Below are 19,052 nucleotides of genomic sequence, written 5' to 3' on the forward strand. Positions count from 1 at the left end.
TTAGTGAACCAGGTGGATGTTTACAGGTCACCAATACACAAGGGTTTTAATTGTAGAGTTTTATTCAATACAAATTTCACTACACTGGTGGGATTTGAAATCATATCCCTTGAGTATTTGTTTAAAACTTTCCGTCATAAATTGGGCGATGTTATCATTATGCCACCACTGTCCCCAACTAATGCCCATGCTTATGACTAAAGGACTATATAACGTTTTTTTAAATGAAATGTGGATTTCCAGAATTATACACCTTTGTATACTTTTTTGTCCTTTGTCAAGGAATATCATTAAGTGATCTGAATTATTAGAACTATATGAGGAGACAAACTGAATTTATAAGGAGCATGGATAGGGTGAATAGCCAAGGTCTTTTTCCCAAGGTAGGGGTGTCCAAAACTCGAGAGCATAAGTTTAATGTGAGAGGGGAGGGATTTTAAAGGGATGTACGGGGCAACATTTTCACGCAGAGGGTGGTACAAAAAAAAGAAATAAAAGAAAAAAGAAAGAATAAATAAGAAAAAGAATCATAGAATCCCTACAGTGTGGAAACAGGCCCTTTGGCCCAACAAGTCCACACTGACCCTTGGAGCATCCCCCCCAGGCCCATCCCCCTATAACCCACACATCCCTGAACACAATGGGCAATTTAGCATGGCCAATCCACCTAACCTGCACATATTTGGACTGTGGGAGGAAACCAGAGCACCTGGAGGAAACCTACGCAGACACAGGGAGAATGTGCAAACTCTGCACAGACAGTTGCCTGAGGCTGGAATCAAACCCGGGTCCCTGGTGCTGTGAGGCTACATTGCTATCCACTGAGCCACCGTGCCGCCCCCTTAATTCCAGATTTTGATTAGATTCAAATTCTCACCATCTGCTATGGCAGGATTTGAACCCAGGTCCCTCCATGAGATCACTTACATCTCTGGATTAACAGCCCAGTGATAATACCACAGAGCCATCACTCACCCACACCCCCCCTCCCTTTTAAACGAGACTTCCCAAGGATCGTCACTCACTTCAGGAAGAAGGCTACACCTAGATTTGACCTCGGATCACAGAGATCAGAAACCAGCACGCTCACCATTACACCACAGCAACCAGAGCCGAAGGAAAGAATAAAAAACAAAAAAGAAAAATAGAATAAAAAAGAAAAAAAAGAAAAAAAGAAAGAATAAAAAAGGAAAAAAGTGGAAAAGAATAAAAAAGAAAAAAGAAAATTAAAGAAAAGAAATGAAAAAAAGGGGCTGCACAGTGGCTCAGTATTCAGCACTGCTGCCTCACAGTGTCAGGGACCCAGGTTCAATTCTACCCTTGGGTAACTGTCTATGTGGAGTTTGCTCATTCTCCCCATATCTGTGTGGGTTTCTGCTGGGTGCTCTGGTTTCCTCCCACAGTCTAAAAATGTGCAGGTTAAGCAAATTGGCCATGCTAAATTGCCCACAGTGACCAGGACTGTGTAGGCTATATGCATTAGCATGGGAAATGCAGGTTTGAGCAGATAGAGTGGATGTGGGTGGGGTGCTCTTCAGAAAGTCAATGTGGAATTGTTGGGCTGAATGGCCTGTTTCCACACTTTAGGCGTACTATGGTACTATGGCTGAAACTGCTGGGGCACCAAATTGTAGACCACAGTGTTTATACATTCAATTGTCCTCGCTCCAGTTGATAGATGAATGAACTCACAGAATCACACAAAATTGGATGAAGATTTTCTACTTTGTCTGGTTTTTCAAGAATGATCAGTCTCTTAAGCTTGTTTGGGGCTTTCATAAGGTCCTCAACTAAGTTGCAGTGAAGTCAGAGAAGAGCAAAACAAAATTATTCTCATTTATACCAATTGTTAAGAGGCAAAGAACTGGATTTCTTTTATTTTAAGAGAAAAATGAAACAACATCCAGATTTAATTTTGAAAAGTAGGAATGGGTAATGTGAATGCAAGTATATTATTTGGCCTGGGATATTAGAACAGGGCTGACAAAGGGTACAAAATTAACAGCTTTGTCGCAAGGCTGGAAAAGAAAATGTTTTTAACCATTCAGTAATGGCTAGTGAAAGACCCACATCAACACTGCTCCTTTAAACACAATGGAGAAAGTAACTATTCAAAACAAGACTAAAGGTGATAGGGATAAACATAAACAAAGATGGTTAAATACTTTGTGAAGTACAATGGTCCCATGGTAACATTCACTGTAGAAAGCTTTCTGGTTGGACTTCAATCACAAAGTTTGTTTGTCTATCTTTGACAGGAGAAAGTTTCCAGAATTGTCTCACAAGGAATTAAATAGCTTAAGTTAATTAAAAGATAGAATAAGTTGTACAGGTCCTGCAAAAGGAGCAGGCCTGTACTTCATAGTCATAATTCTGTTTCAGGCATTGCTAAAGAGTTTAAACTTCCAGTGAAAGAAATTTTACATGTTTGAGATTTAGTCTGAAATTGTTTGGCCCCTTCCACTAGCTTATCACTGTAACTTCAGGAAGAGATGAGTGGAATGGACATAAACCATATATCAGATCTGAAGACACTTTCTACCTGCAAGGGCCGTTGCTTTAATGGGCAGGCTGTTTGCATCGAAGCTCAGTTCATTGTGCAGCTTGAAGCCTGGTATCCCGTCAGTAGCCATTTTGTATTCATTCTGCACAAGTCTGCTATCCTTTCAACATTTGAGGCACCACTACTACAACCCAAAGGTCGCCAGTGGGTAACAACAGCTATTTGCTGCCCACCTTGCTTATGAGTCATGTGCTAACCCAATCACAGGGACAAGCATATAGGGGTATCATACATTTAAAGAAAACCATATCGCCACATGAAATAGGCCATTGGAGTAGTTAAATAACACTTCTGCTGCCTAGATCAGTGATGCCATGCAAAACTGATCAGAGCATGTGATAACATTTGCTGTCGTCTTGCAATATTATGCACAAGCTCTTTATCACAGCCTTTGCCAGAAGCTGCACAGTAAGTAGCTAAGGAGAAGGAAGGATAGGGAAAGAAAGTGGATGAAGAAGGGAGGATACAACCAACACTTTTCCTTTTTGTTGAGACTATCCATGACTGGCTGATCCAATTGGCGACCCAGTGAGGCCATCTCCAAATCCCCATTCAGCATCAGTGCAACACCTTAACTTGTTCTTGTCACAAACCATTTTCCCTGATGTTAAAATAAAATCCACTACAGAATCAATATTACAAACCTAATTTGTAAACCTAATCATGAAATATTGCAAACAAAAGCCAATTCGTCACCTCTGCATATTGGTGTATTGCCTGTCCTCGGGGTACCTTTAGCTGTTCTCATGTTCTTACGTCATGCTACCCCAATGGCTGCAGTAAGGTATTGGCAGGAAGATGAGTTTCAACGTGACTAGATTGGGGAGAAAACTGTAGATAGCTTCAAAGGATATTCTGAGCAGATTTGGCTCCTGCCTTTGGGTAGCACCATTTTGGCATCTGTGGTAGCAGTTCAGGTTGGCTGACAGGCAATCAATATCAAGGGGTCCATCAGAGTGCAGTGCTGGTATGAAAATGCCATCATTGTGAGAAAGGAGAAGAGGTTCACGGTTTATTGCCACTCCTATGGGACAAAGCTTGAGCTATCCTAGTAATATATTGAAATATGTAATAATAGATTAATTTGACAACTGGCAGCAATATGAACTTACCCAGCAGCAAGCATGGGGTTGCATGTCTTTAGCCTATCCTTAGATTGCAACTTTCAGACATAAGGAGGTAGCTTCTATGTGTGGAAGCTGAGATATTGGCCATCAGATACAGTATCATCATCGAGCTTATAAGTATGCAATTCCATCAAAAAATAATTGGCTCAGTGACAAATAGCAACAAATCAAGGTAAATGGTTTTCTTCAAATTAAAAAAAATTCTCAGGAAGCACTTTAAGGGCTGATTTATTTTTGCTGTTTTTCAATGGCTTGGAATACAGAGGAGGTGGCGTAATCTTAATGTCATTGGAGTATTCATCAAATATCCTGGGATAGTATTCTGAGGGCATGGGCTTGAATCCCTCCAGGCCAAGTGGTGAATTTGGAACTCAATTAAAATCCGAAATTACAAGCCAGCTATGTAACCATTGTTACTTGTTGTATAAAACCTACCTGGTTTAATAATGGCCTTTTGGGAAGGAGATCTGCCATACTTACTTGGTCTGGCCTACATATGGCTCCAGACCCGCAACAATGTGATTGACTCCTAACTGCCCTCTAGTCTAGCCAGTAATGCCAACATTCCATGGATAAATGAAACTGTGCTGTTATCTTTGATGGTTTTAGCCCTGTTGCCACAACCTCAGTCACCATCACTCCCATGATCAGCAGCACTATCTTTACCATGGTGTAAGACATGCAGACATGCTGTTGCCCTTGATTACAGGTCACATTGTCCATATAAATCAACAAATCACACACAATTAGATCATAGGGAACGAGCATAGGGAACTATGAAACTTGAGTACCCTTTAGGGCTGATCCAATATTGATCTTGTATATTTCAGAATGCTGAGAAAGACAGAAATAGGAGCAAATAAGAAGACAAGGTAAATAGATAAAGGCCCAGAGGGTCTGTTTAATTCTGATATTGTTTCTTGCAGATGCCTCCAATATCATTGCAATCAATGTAAAAGATTGTGGAATAGTCAGTACAAATAGTGTGCTATGCAACTAGACTTTTTACAATCTTTTATGATGGCTTTGACAACTTTGTGCTGGATGTAGGCTGTACTGTGATTTTGGCTCCAGCAGGGTATTTTACCTGATGCAGCAATGCCCATGTTATCACTTGTAATATAAGAAATTGAGCATAGATAACATTGCACTGATGAATTGAAAAGACTATAATTCCTGCTTAATAACCCTATACAAATGTTATATTCACAGGCACTTCGGTATCCAAGTTCCCATTAAGATATTAGGTTACAAAGAGCAACATACTTCCATTAGCATGTCATGATTCAAGTGAGACAGGTGACAAAATGAAGTCTGAAATTTTTATACCATCAGGTCAAATGATACAACAATGATATTGTCATGAACAAATCTCTTAACTGTAAACTGACATGCTGCATCTCTTAGGGCTACACTCAGCTATACTGAGTGCGAGGCAGAACATATGATCCTGCTTTTCCAAAAGACAAACAAAGTCTAGTGTTGGCATTACTCAGTTGGTAGCTCACTTGCCTTTGAATCACAACATCCTAAGCACAAGTCTGAGTAAAAGATCTTGTGGTTCAGTAATAGTGTCCTCACCTCTGGCTTTGAAGGACAAATTCAAGACCCACTTGCCAAAGAGGTGTGTTATAATCCATCTCTGAGCCAGAAGGCCCATGTTCAAATCTCACCTACTCCAGAGCAGCGCCATCACACATTTGAACAGGTTGATTAAAAATATCTTTAAACTTATCCCAAACTGATAATCATGGTTATTCATAGGCACCCATTATCAATTCAATAATTACACAAACAGGATAAAACAGAGTTTAGAAGATAAACATTTCAAAGTTTGGTGTAACGCTTTGGAAGGTTTGACAACTCATCCTGTTCTTGTGACCACATGTTCATCAGGAGAGGTATGTGTTGTTCTCTGTTGCATTTATTTGACACTCTGGTTGTCTTGTTGAATTCACCCAACATCACTGCACAATCATCATTGGCGTGTTCTTCCACACTCTCAGTGCGTGGTTAATGCACTTTTCATCGGTTGGAGCTGGATTCAGGATTCTTCACAAAGTAGCACCATGATCAGTCATCATTTCATACAAGTCTGGGCTAGTTACATATTTTAGAAACCTTTACTGGATTTGGATTTTTGACTCATGCTCTCTTCCCACTGTTCCCCTTTAGGTAGTTCTATACCTATCTGCTCATTGTGTAACTCTTTCATTCTCCTCTGTCTTTGAAGAAGAATTTCCTATGTCTCAGAATGGAGAGAATTTTACATGTTGGGTTAAGTTGTTCAAGTTGCGCTGAGGATAGTAATCTCTTTTCTATTGGAGTTGCATGAAAATGTAACAGTGCAATACAAAAATCTTGTTTGTTTTTATTCAGTACTTAATACTGATTGATTTGATAATACATACATTACAGTCTGCCAGATTGTTTGAGAATGGATACTGGGTGACATTGTTCATTGAGTCCTTCTCCAATTAGTGCTGATATTTAGAATTGGTTTGCCAGTGTACTGCAGTCCGTTGTCAGACACTATCTGATCCAGGACATGAGATGTACTGAAAATGGCACTAATCATGTCAGCAATGGTCTTGCTTTGTTGCTTAGTCAACCAACAATATGAAATTTGGAAAAGTAATTCATCTCCAGAATATAATTCTCACCATGCAATGTGAACTTTTCTGTTGCTATTTTCCCCCAAAGATAAAATGGATCAGCATGTGGGTGTAAAGGCTTCCTCCACTGCTGGAGTTGATATGTTTGGTAAGCTTTAACAAGTGTTCTATAATTTCTAAATATCCTAATTCACCTCTGGCCAGTACATAGGTTTGCATGCTAACTGTCTTGTTTGTTTAATCTCCATGTCTTCCTGGTGTAACGTGGACATGATTTCTTGGCATCATGCCTTTGGCATTAGGACTTGTTTGCCCTTGAAAATGGCTTGTCATGATATATCAAGTTCATCCCTATATGAGCAAAATGAACAGCTCTTCCCAGATACTTATTTAAAACTCTTAGGCCATTGATGGACAATGATCTTTTTATACCTTTTGTAGTTGTTCATCTTTGGCAGTTGCTGACTGTAACTGTTCACCCTGGCTCTGGCCAAAGTATTAACATTGAAAACATCTTCAACTTATTGTTTAGTGCTTCTGCATGTAGATCAAGAGGAATAGCTTGGTGTTTGTGTGGATTGTGTAATTATCCTGGTACCTGGCTTATATCCCACTTCAGTTGTTTCCTGGGAGATTGTTGACTGGTTTGATTGTGTCACATGTGGTCTGCTCCACTGCAGTGGGTTTCAAACTCATGTGTGATAACAAAATCAAGATGTGTGCATACTTGTGGTCCTACCACTGCTGTACCATTGGTATCTACATAATAGAAAATTTCAGTAAGCTCAGGAGAGCTTGCAAATTAACACTGTGGTGCGATTTTAATAATTTGTGGAATTGATTATCTGTTCTGTGCTGTGAGACTGTTCCTTATAATTTACACCATGAACTGCCATCTGCTGAGGTACACATCTTTTAGAATGCAGAATGGGAATGTGTTAGTATTAGGTCCTGCATTGATTTTAGTTTTTAACATGAGTCCTCTTCCCCTTTCAGGGCATAATAATATTAATTGTTGTAAAATTTCCAATTGCCTTATACCATCAATATGATGTATGAGGATAGCTATATGGAAATCTTGGTCATCTTCTGAAATTTGTCCTTCACTTGGTTAACCCTGAACTTTATTGACACATTTGAGCTTGTGCATCATTGTAATGCTTTACTTGCTGCCAGTGTTGTAGCTTTGTATCATCTTGTTAGTCACCCTGGTTTTGCTTTGGCACAAGTCTTGGCTTTTGAAACTAGATTCCCTGCACATGTCCAATGTCCATTGGTGCCACATGACATACAGATATCAAAAAAAACTAGCTAGCTGTTGGCATTGCAAATTGCAACTATTACAGATTTCTGAGGAAGGGTCTAGACCCGAAATGTCAGCTTTCCTACTCCTCTGATGCTGCTTGGCCTGCTGTGTTCATCCAGCTCTACACCTTGTTATTTCAGATTCTCCAGCATCTGCAGTTCCTACTATCTCTATTACAGACCTTGTTGGTTTGGTGCACTTTGTTGTCACAAAGTTGTCATGCCTCACCCAAGTAATGCATTGGAAATCAAGCCCCAATATTCCAATGTCAGTACAAAAGTTAAAGATTTTAAAGGATGTACACAAAACTTGCAATTTGGCTGATTTTCAGACCCAAATTGATTTTAAAAAAGGCACTGATGAGGTTTCTGTGCTTTACTCAAATTATTATTTATGACCAGTAATTAGACTATAGCTGCAGGTAAGCAGTTATAACCTAATGGCATATAATACCACAAATTAAAACTCTAATTCTCTTATAAACACTTCTATATACACACAGACAAACAAACAGAGAGGGAAAAATAGGCTCTGTGTAGAGGAAAACAGGGATGGAATTTTGTAGCTTCTATTCATGTGGTTGCTGAGATGATCCTTATGATTCTTGAGCTAGTCAGAACATAGCTTTTCAGTCATCTTTCTCTGATACTTCCACTGGCCTGCAAAAGACACAAGCTGGGTAGTTCACTCGTAAAAGATCTTTGAGTAATCACTTAATGGAAATAGTTTACAACAGCTACTGGACAAAGATAAATTGATTTTCTTCAGGTTTAAAATGGACTTTGACGACAGAAAGCAGAGTCAGACAGCTTCTACACTGGTGGATATAAAATACTTCTCTTTATCTTGTTCACAGCCCCAAACTGTTCAGTTACCTGGGAATCAATCACATAGCTTTGTCATCAATGACTTGATTAAGTTCTTATTGCCACCCAGTTGCATCTGTTACGTGTCCCTTTGGCTCCAATTCATCTGTAATCACTTCAGTTATTGTTAGTTCAAACCATGATTCTTGCCAAAAATGTCAGGCTACTTGCTTTTCAAAACATACTGCAATCTTTTAAAACACTGGCTTTAAAGCAATTCATTCTTCTTTCCATCCACTCTGGCAATAATGTTGGCTGCACCAAAAACATGCAACTGCTGTTGACCCGGCAAAATGGATTCGTACTGAAGTCCATCCTCAAGTAATATGTCAATGTTATGGCCTTTGTCTTGCCCAAAAAGAATACTTCCTAAAGACGTTAACTGGTTCAGACATAACGACTAATTCAATGAGCCTTCATGAAAGTTCCTCTTCAGGCATCATTCAATAAGCTGGTCAAAAAACTCTTGAGGTTACTTTCAGTATGACATGAGTTAGAGTCTGGTAATTCTGAAATTAATTCCTAGCAGAGCTGTTTTAGAACTTTGCAGATTATTTTTTGTATCTTTCTGTTCTTTCACTGAAAGCCTGGATGTGTTAATTCTGCAAAGATCCTCCTGCCAATTGTAAACAAGATTTTCAGAGCTTTTTTCTTGGTATCATTTATCATTCAAACTGTAATATAAAGCTGTATGCATTGAAAAGTTGTGTATCAGCAACGGTATCATTAAGGGTTGCCTTATTCATAACTAAGTGATTGCCTTCCATTTTTCTTTGCAAGGCTTCACATTTTTTTAGAAGTGCAGTTTAGTGTTTATTTATTTCTTTTGTTGTATTTGCTTCTCTCGTTTATGTTCCATGTCCTGTCATTTCTTTTATGTTTGTTTTCTCTTTTCCCTGTTGTTGCTTCTTTAAGAATTGCAGATTAGTAGGTTTCTGTCTCTAGATGATGTTTGAACCAAATGGAATGATGACATCACATGGGTTTTGGCTTTATTTGTGTTTTTATTTTAAGAAAGAAAATGGCAGAACCAACTGAACCCTAATATAAGTAAGCCTTCTTAATGTAAATGTTCATTTTAAAAAATATTTTAAATTCTCTTCTAGGAATACTTTGGTGTAGTGGTTTCAGAACCATTAAATATTTTTTAAACGAAGCAATGATCTCAAGGTTTTCTTTGAGAAGAGGTAGATTATTCACTCCTTTAGTACATGTCTATAATCTTTAATTTGCATGGTATTTGTAACTTCAGCCTTTTCATTTTTAAGTATATCAATCTTTGAGCTTCTTTGTATCCTGACAGAAATTATATTCACATCAAAAATAAATTAACTCTGTCAATTCAGTGATCAATACCCTATTTACAGTTTTGTATAACTCTCCGTACTTTCAGAAACTAATGCTGCTGGTTGTCTGAGTTTCCTGAACTCAAAGTTATTATCTGATTGGTCTTCAGTTAGTTTTCCAAATTTCTACCGCAAAAATTTTAGAGTCTGTGTTATTATGTCCACTACTACTCGCCATGGTGTGATTTTACCTCCAGCAAAGTATTGTACTCGATGTGGTAATGCTTGCATTATCCCCTGCAACATAAGAAATTAGGTGTGAATATCATCGCATTCAAGAATTCATCAAACGTTTATTACAGCTAACAATTAATTACAAACATTGGACTACAATTGAGCAATATGCTTCCCATGGCATGCCATGCTTCTAGCGAGCCAGAGGAAAAGTAGGAGGTTTTTATTGATTCATGGGATTGGGCACTACTGGTGGACCAGCATTTATTGTCCATCCCTAGTTGCCCTTGTGGTGGGGATGATGAGCTGCCTTCTTGAATTGCTGCAGTCCATTTGATGTAGGTACCTCTACAATGCTGTTATGAAAGATTTTGACCCCACAGCACTGAAAGAATGATGATATATTTCCAAATCAACAAGGTGAGTGGGTTGGAGGGTACATGTGGGTGATGATGTTCTAATATATTTGCAACCCTTGTACTTCTAGATCGTAGAGGTCATTGGTTTGGAAAGGTATGAGAACTTACATCTCCATATCACGTGTCATGACACAAGGATTCTGTCACGACCATATGTCTTAAGTGTATTCTGATATACTGAATATGAAACATAACTAACCTGTAGTTGTAGAGAATGATGTGGGTGTGAGTCTTTAGCGGGTGTGATTCACAAGAATGGTCTCAGGATTGGAGAGCTTAACATATGAGGAACGTTTGAGGACACTGTGACTATATTCATTGGGGTTTAGAAGGATGAAGGGGGATCTAATTGAAATTTACAGAATACTGAATGGCCTGGACAGAGCGGATGTTGGGAAGATGCTTCCATTGGTAGGAAAGACTAGGACCCGAGGGCACAGCCTTAGAGTAAAGGGAAGACCTTTTAGAACGGAGATAAGGAGTAACTTCTTCAGCCAGAGAGTGATGGACCTCTGGAATTCACTGCCACAGAAGGCTGTGGAGGCCAGGTCATTGAGCACATTTAAGGCTGAGATAGATAGGTTCTTGATTGTCAAGGGTGATCAAGGGTTACGGGGAGAAAGTGGGAGAATGGGGTTGAGGAACTTATCAGCCATGATTGAATGGCGGACCAGACTCGATGGGCTGAATGGCCGAATTTCTGCTCCTATATCTTATGGTATTATGGTCTTATGATCCATGTGATGCTAAGGGTTGTAGTCATTCACTCTAAGTGAGGATGCATGCACAATGCCATAGGTAAAGATAGTCATGTGAGTCTCAGGTAACAGAAGGTAGATGGTTGTTTATCCTTGTGGAATGTGAGAAGTCACTGATATTCTTGAGGCACTGCTGGGCATTCCTTGTGATGGTAGAGACAGCAATTGCCCATTCTGCTATCTCTGTCCAGATGGTTAGGTCTGATGGCGAGTGGCCTGGAGGGAGCTAGCACATGGTGGTTCTCCCGTGTGTTTGTCATTCTCCTGTGGTGATCAGCAGGGAAGACGATTTGCTTTCCGTCCGTTATTCCATCCATCTGCACCTCGAGAACTTTCTCTGTGAACTGGGTAACTTACTTATTTGTCTTCAGTGCCATCTGTCGAGATTTTAGGGGTGACTACCACAGGCTGAAGGTAGTTCTTGGCTTGCAGTGTGTGATGTGGCTTCAGCTGGACTTTTAATATGGCAGCAGATCCTTATAAATCAGCAACGACGTGACCTCCTTCTCAATAACCTTTCAATTTGTGAAGTAACTTTTGCAACATCTTATTTGAAAAGATAATGAGGTGAAAAGAAATAATTATGCAAGCTAACTTGTCCCAGTCCATGGACTTTATGGGCACAATTTGCTGTTCACTGGTTGCAATTTTTAACTTCAATTGGGAAAATTACAGCTTCTGTTCTTTATAGTGATCCTCCATTGCAAAGTACAAACCAGAAACAGAAACTTTTAACCTTATTTTGTATAGTTCATGACAATTATTTCCATTACAAGTAGCAAGCTAGATTGAGCAAGCATTACAAAATCTTTGTTTTTTCTATTAATGCAACACTTTGGATGTTGGGAGCTGTGTGAATTTTTGTAAACAAGTCAAATCTACTGCAGTCTCAGAAGTTATACCCATTATGAGGCCTCTTGGGATGCTTGGCCTTGCATGGTAATGTTTCTGTCAATTATATTGTGAAAAGAAAGATTGACTTAATGGCCACGTGTTCAAGGGGTATTACATTCTGAAAATATTAAGATATGAATCAGTGAAATAATGGCTCAGCACTATTAAACAAACACGGTTTTAAGTTAAAGGAAAAACAATGCACCATTAGGAGCAAAACGAAATGCCCGCACGCAAGGCAAGGAAAGGATTCTTAACTCTTAAATTGCTGTTAGATACTGGAAATGGCAATATGCCTATGCTGTCTATTTTTAAAGACATTTTTCTCACACAATCTGGCACTGTTATACTTCAGAAGGAATCATAGAATGTTTGCAACGCAGGAGGCCATTCAACCCATCATCTCTGTGCCAGTTCTCTGTGCCAAGAGAAACTCACGTATTGCTACAATCCACTTGCTGCACCTGTTTTTCCTCATAGTACTGCAGTTTATTTTCTTCAGATAATGTTCCAATTCTCTTTTGAAAGCCGCGATTGAGTCTGTCTCCACCACACTCTCAGGCGTTGCATTCCAGATTCTAGCCACTAGAACAAATTTTCCTCAATCCCTGTTTCTTTTGGCAATCATCTTAAATGTGCCTTTTGATTCTCAATCCTCTCGCCACAAGAACAGACACTCTCTATCTATAAAATTCAGAATCCTTATGACTTTGAATAACTCAGAAGAAACATTTCTTAACCTTTGTCAAGGAGAGCAAATTGTCCATTTCTCCATGTAATTGAACTTCCTCATTACTGGCATCCCCCTCTTGTATCTCAAGTAAAATCCACATGACAAATGAGAAGTCTCAATACAGATTGCAAGGAAGTATGACAGTATAAACATGAAGCGCTGATTATTATAAATAAACAAGTTGGTGAATGTAGTTCGCCTTATTCGTTTGGGATCCTTGAACCTTAAATTTGGGAATTGGAAACAAGAATTTGCACTTTAATTTAGGTGATGCTGAAGTTAAACCTGGATCCTCAGCTTTCCGACCCACAGACCACAATTAGTGAGGATAGGTAACTGCACCTCCTCCACAATAACACTCAACACTGGAGACCCCCAAGGATGCATCCTCAGCCCCCTACTGCACTCCCTGTACACCCACTACTGTGTTGCCAAATTCTGAATGAATGCCATCTACAAGTTCACTGATGACACCACCGTAGTGGGACGGACATCTAACAACGACAGGTCAAACGACAGAAAAGAGATAGAGGGCTTGGTTACATGGTGCAATGAAAACAATCTGTCTCTCAACATCAGCAAAACTAAAGAACTGATCATCGACTTCACCAAGAAGGGAGGAGAACACGGCCCCATCTACATCAACGAAACTGAGGTTGAGAGGGTAAAGAGCATCAAGTTCCTTGGAGTGACAATATCTAAAACCTGTCCAGGACTCCCCACATAGATGCGACAGTCAAGAAGGCACAACAGCCTGTTTCTTTGTCAGGCAGCTCAGGAAATTTGGCATGTCAATAAGGACCTTCACCAACTTCTACAGATGCACTATTGAAAGTATACTGTCTGGGTACATAACAGCCTGATATGGCAACTGGTCTGCCCAGGACTGTAAGAAACTACAGAAGATGGTGTGCACACCCCAGACCATTGCAGAAGCCAACCTTCCATACATGGGCTCTATTTACACAACTCACTGCTGCAGAAAGGCTGCCAGCATCATCAAAGAACCATAGAACCCTAATAATGATCCCCTACAACCTCTTCTGTCAGGCATAAGATACAGAAGTCTGAACACATGCACCAGCAGGTTCAGGAACAGCTTCTTCGCAGCCGTTATCAGACTGATGAATGGACTGTCTCGTCTCAATTAATGCTGACCTTGATAACATTGATTTCACCTCGTGCACTCCTGTGCAATGTAACTTGTATGCCTCTGTCTAAGTGTATATTGATCAGTACATCCTTTGCTTGCTGTGATCTGCCTGTACCATCCATAAACAAATCTTCTCACTGTATTTCAGTACACATGACAATAAAATCAATCAATCAATGAAGGGAAAGAGCCTGCTGTACAAATTAGTCAACACATATAAACACTTCATCGGTAAGGGGGGAATAAGTGGTAATTCCATGCAACTCAGTGGGAAAAGGATGTTCCAATGTATGAGTTTTTCAAGGGAGAACAATGATATTCAAGGCTGCAACTTGTTTAAGGAGGCAACTCATAGTCACTGTCCGTAAAGTGCAATTGTTTGGAGAGAAAAAGAAATACCGCATGTGTCTTTCCCAGATTAAACCCTGTCATAGAGGACGGTTGTGCATATCAAAACAATTTTACTATCTCAGAGCACACTGAGCATAGGCACAGGAGTGGGCCATTCAGCATCTCAAGCCTGCCCTACCATTCAATATGATCATGGCTGATCAAACACTTCAATACCCTTTACCCACCTCATCCCCATAAACTAGTATGCCACTGTTAATCAGAAATCTATGAACTTCGACCTTAAACATCCTCAAAGATTGAGTTTTCACAGTCAGCTGTGCTGTAGAATTCCAAAGATTCACAAGCCTCTGATTTCAAAACAAAACTCCTCCACTTGGACCCAAGTGGCATCCCTCTTTTTTTTTAAAATTGTATCCTCGATTCCAGGCACCCCAACCAAGGGAAATACCTTAGCGGCATCGACACTGTCTATCTATTTAAGTACTTTGTAAATTTTAATATGATCACCTCTCATTCTTCAATGCTCTGCAGAATACAGACCTAGTGTTCCTAATCTCTTTTCATGGGACTGTCCCACCATCCTGGGAACATAGAGTCATAGAGTTTTGCAGCATGGAAACAGACCCTTCCATCCAACTCATCCATGCTGGCCAGATATCCTATATAAATCTAGTCCCATTTGCCAGCATTTGGCCCGTATCCTTCTAAACCTTTCCTATTCATGTGCCCATCTAGATGCCTTTAAAATGTTGTAACTATACCAGCCTTCACCACTTCCTCTGGCAGCACATTCCATACATGCACCACCCTCTGCATGAAAAGGTCCCTTTTAAATCTTTCGCCTTTCACCTAAAACGTACGCCCTCTAGTTTTGGACTCCCCCCAACCTGGGTGAAAGACCTTGGCTATTCACCTATCCATGCCCCCCATGACTTTATAAAGTCCTATAAGGTCACCCCTCAGCCTCCGACTTTTCAGGGAAAAAAGCCTCAGCCTATCTGACATGTCGAACAGCTAGGCTTTAATCCAGGCAGTGGACTGAATGTTGGAGGGTCCCAGCAGTGGTGAGCACTTCTGCCACCCAGAAGAAAGACACCCAAAATCCCAGTGAGATAATTAATGATTTTTTTTAAATTCATTAACAAGGTGAGAGTGTCACTGGCTAGGCTACATTTATTGTCCATCCCTAATTGCACAGAGGGTAGTTCAGAGCCAACCACATTGCTGTGGGTCTGGAGTCACAACTAGGCCAGACCTAGTAAGGATGGCAGATTTCCTTCCCTAAAGGGTATTAGTGAACCAGATGGGGTTTTCCAACAATCAACAATGGATTCTTAATTCCAGATATTTTATTGAATTCAAATTCCACCATCTGTCATGGTCCCCAGAACATTATCTGGTCTCTGGATTAACAGTCCAGTGATAATACCACTAGGCCATCACCTCCCCAATGTGAAGAGTGAAAGATTGCATGATAAAAGTTGCTACGAATCATGGCAACTGGGCGCCATGAATGTTACTCAGCTGAAAATAGAAACATGCCACACAAAAGTACTCACTGTCTCGAGCTGTCAATGTGTTCAATAACAGATACAGCATGTGTAACCAGCAGAAACACCATTCCTCTGTTTGGAGAAAGGGCTTTGAACTTATATAAGTTACATAAGAAGGAAACTATTTTGTTGTCTGATTTTAAAATCGGCAAGGAGCTGTTTGCAGACAAAGTTCCGCCAAAAGTCATCAAATTGAAAGCACACTGTAATGTAGCCACAGTAAAAAACAGCAGTTCCTTGGAAGATTCTAACAGAGAGAAGGACTCCCTCAACCTTTTCCAATTAGCTCTCCTGAGAATTACACTCAAAAAATTTTGATTTCAAAAACCCCATGGCCTGCTGAGAAATATTCACTTAACAAAACCTTTCTTCAAATTTAAAACTGTAAGCCTGTTTAGGAAACCACAGGGCTGATTTTTATCCCACATTTTAGCAAAGTGTATATTTTTGGTGAAACTCACAGCACTCAGTCCATCATGACCCATGGAAACTTTTTTCATGCAATCTCCTGCACTTCATGACATTAATTATGCAATTGGCCTATTTTGACTTCATTCTCTTTGCAATAAACTACAAATTACATTTACCTTCCTATTTATTTGCTGTAGCTGCATTCTAACGGTTTTGTGATTCATTTATCAGGACACTCCAAGTCTCTCTGTAACTCAGAGGTATGCAATCTTTTTCCATTAAGTAATATGTTTTTTTTTCTTCTCCTTGCCAAAATTGACAAGTTCAAATGATCCTCCACTATACTCTACGTACGAAATTTTTGCCCACTCACTTTAACCTTATTTTACCCCGTTGAGGATTCTTAGCGTCCTCTTCACAACTTAATATCAGCTTCAGAAATTCACAGAATGCTCAAATTGTGAATGATTTAATGAAGTCTCACTCATTTTGTAGCTAAATACTTGCTGAGAACTTTTACATTTTCAGTCAATATTAAGACAGAACATTTGGCAATTGAAATGGATCATAAGTGTGTAAGGTGAAATTACTTATCTCCACTGATTCAATGAAACCGGTTTCCAGAAACCAGTTTAAATTTGATTTTATAAATTTGACGCATTTATTTTTATATGTTATTAATATATTTAAAATGCCTGTTTGATAAAGCCCTTATAATCACTTCTACAGAGACCAAACCAAAGTGGCAAAGATTTGTTTATGACACTAATCAATCACAGATTATTAAAATCCCTACAGTGTGGAAGCAGCCCATTCAATCCACACTGATCCTCCAAAGAGCATCCCACCCTGAAACACTATCCCTGCCCTATCCTTGTTACCCTTCATTCCCCGTGGCTAATCCAAATAACCTGCACATCTTTGGACTGCAGGAGGAAACCAGAGCACCAAAGGAAACCCACACAGACATGGGGAGAATGTGCAAACTCCACACAGACAATGACCTGAGGCTGGAATCAAACCCAGATCCCTGGTGCTGTGAGACAGGAGTATGAACCACTGAGTCACCATGCTGTCCTTTTGGTCTCATATGTTGGAGGACTGACCAGAAATATGTGCTCTAATGTCCAATATTACTAGCACATCTTAACAGTCTTTCCTCATAACCCAGGCTCCAAACACTTCAGATTTGAATTTGACACAGTGTCCCCAGTGAGATCCAGTTTTGTTTGTGGTTAAATTACAACCAACTCAATTTTACACTCATTTCAAGTTCATCCTAAAATTGCACTGGATCTAAATACGTCCCAACCCAAACACTTACCCAATGAACTAGATTGTGCTTAAGGATCTGTGTTATTTTTCTTCTCTTTTTTGTGGTCAACACTTGAATGCCTTAGCAATTAGAAATGGATTCACTGTTCAGTGTGATCTGGCAAAAGTAGCCAAGATGATTATCAGTTTCTTTCTTCAGGTTTTCCGATGAGATTCAAAGTTTGATTAATTTTGTTGTCTGCTGCCCAGCCCTGGTTGAAAATGTTTAACATTGAATCTGCTAAGACCCTTTGAGATTATTTCACTTTATCAGTTGCTGATACCACTCTTGGTGCGAACACATTGTCTGTTTTTCCAGCTGATGTACAGTACAGTAAATTTAATCGCATTACTGTGCACATACACATAGTTAGTAATTGATGAGCTGTTTCTTACAATTCCACTATTTTTTTCTTGATTGGTATTGTCAGCAAGTCTTAGCATTTATTTTAACTCTAGTTATTTACACAAATGTAAAACTTCAATGTTCTGGGACTTCTTTGTTTCCAGCAGCAACATTTTCAACTCAGGATCTGATCTCACAGAGGAGCAAGAGTGTTCCTCCAGGACCCACAAATAATTCTTCACACTAGTTTGGGCTGCAAAAAATAATTCTCCAACATGTTTAGTAGCTAGGATCTTCAGACAGATTACAAATGCATGCCATAGGCTTCCCCCACTGTCCATAAATGGGAATCAGCATTTTATTTATGCCATAGGAACTCAATATTGACACGAAAAGAGACGTATGACTCTCAACACTTGGACCCATTAGACCCCTATCAAAATAGAGGCAGCAGGAATCAATATTACAGTGTGTTACCTAACTTGTTTTGAGGGAACTACTCCCCATTGATGCTCTGTGAATACAGGAAACCCACCTCATTGATTTTACTTTGGTAAATACAATAAATTAGCTTCAATTCTATTTATGCCTTTCATGACTTTTACATCATTCTTGAATTTCTTTAATTGTCATTGTTGAAGTTCATTCCTTTGTTCAGTATCTTAATCCAATCTTCAACTCATTTCAGTTATTCGCTCCAGTGAAATTTCTTTCTTTTCATCCCACAGAGGCCATCTTTTCCTTTTATCTCAAATCTTTGTTTTATTAATCCATTTTAGGACACATTTTCTTTGCTTGACCTTGTGAGCTTTTGATATCCTGCTTACTGAATCATATAACTTTCAAAATGTTTCACTTTTCTGTTGAGATGGAGGTAACAACCTCTCTGATCTTTGGATTTTAGTTATTCAGTCCCTTCAGTGAAGTTAACCTTTCAATAGCTATATAATTAGCCCTCGGTCTTAAGTCTTAATACTCTCATGAATCAAAATTGTTCTGTGGTCGCCCTCCCCTCACAACAGTTGCTATGTCTTCCATTTCCTGCGTAGCATTTATTTTTGTCTGAAAGCATCCCACTTCGGCAGCTGCACACAATATGCCCTACTAATTTTACACAATC

This window comes from Rhincodon typus, chromosome 1 (assembly GCF_021869965.1).
Source record: "Rhincodon typus isolate 14 chromosome 1, sRhiTyp1.1, whole genome shotgun sequence".
Taxonomy (NCBI): Eukaryota; Metazoa; Chordata; class Chondrichthyes; order Orectolobiformes; family Rhincodontidae; genus Rhincodon; species Rhincodon typus.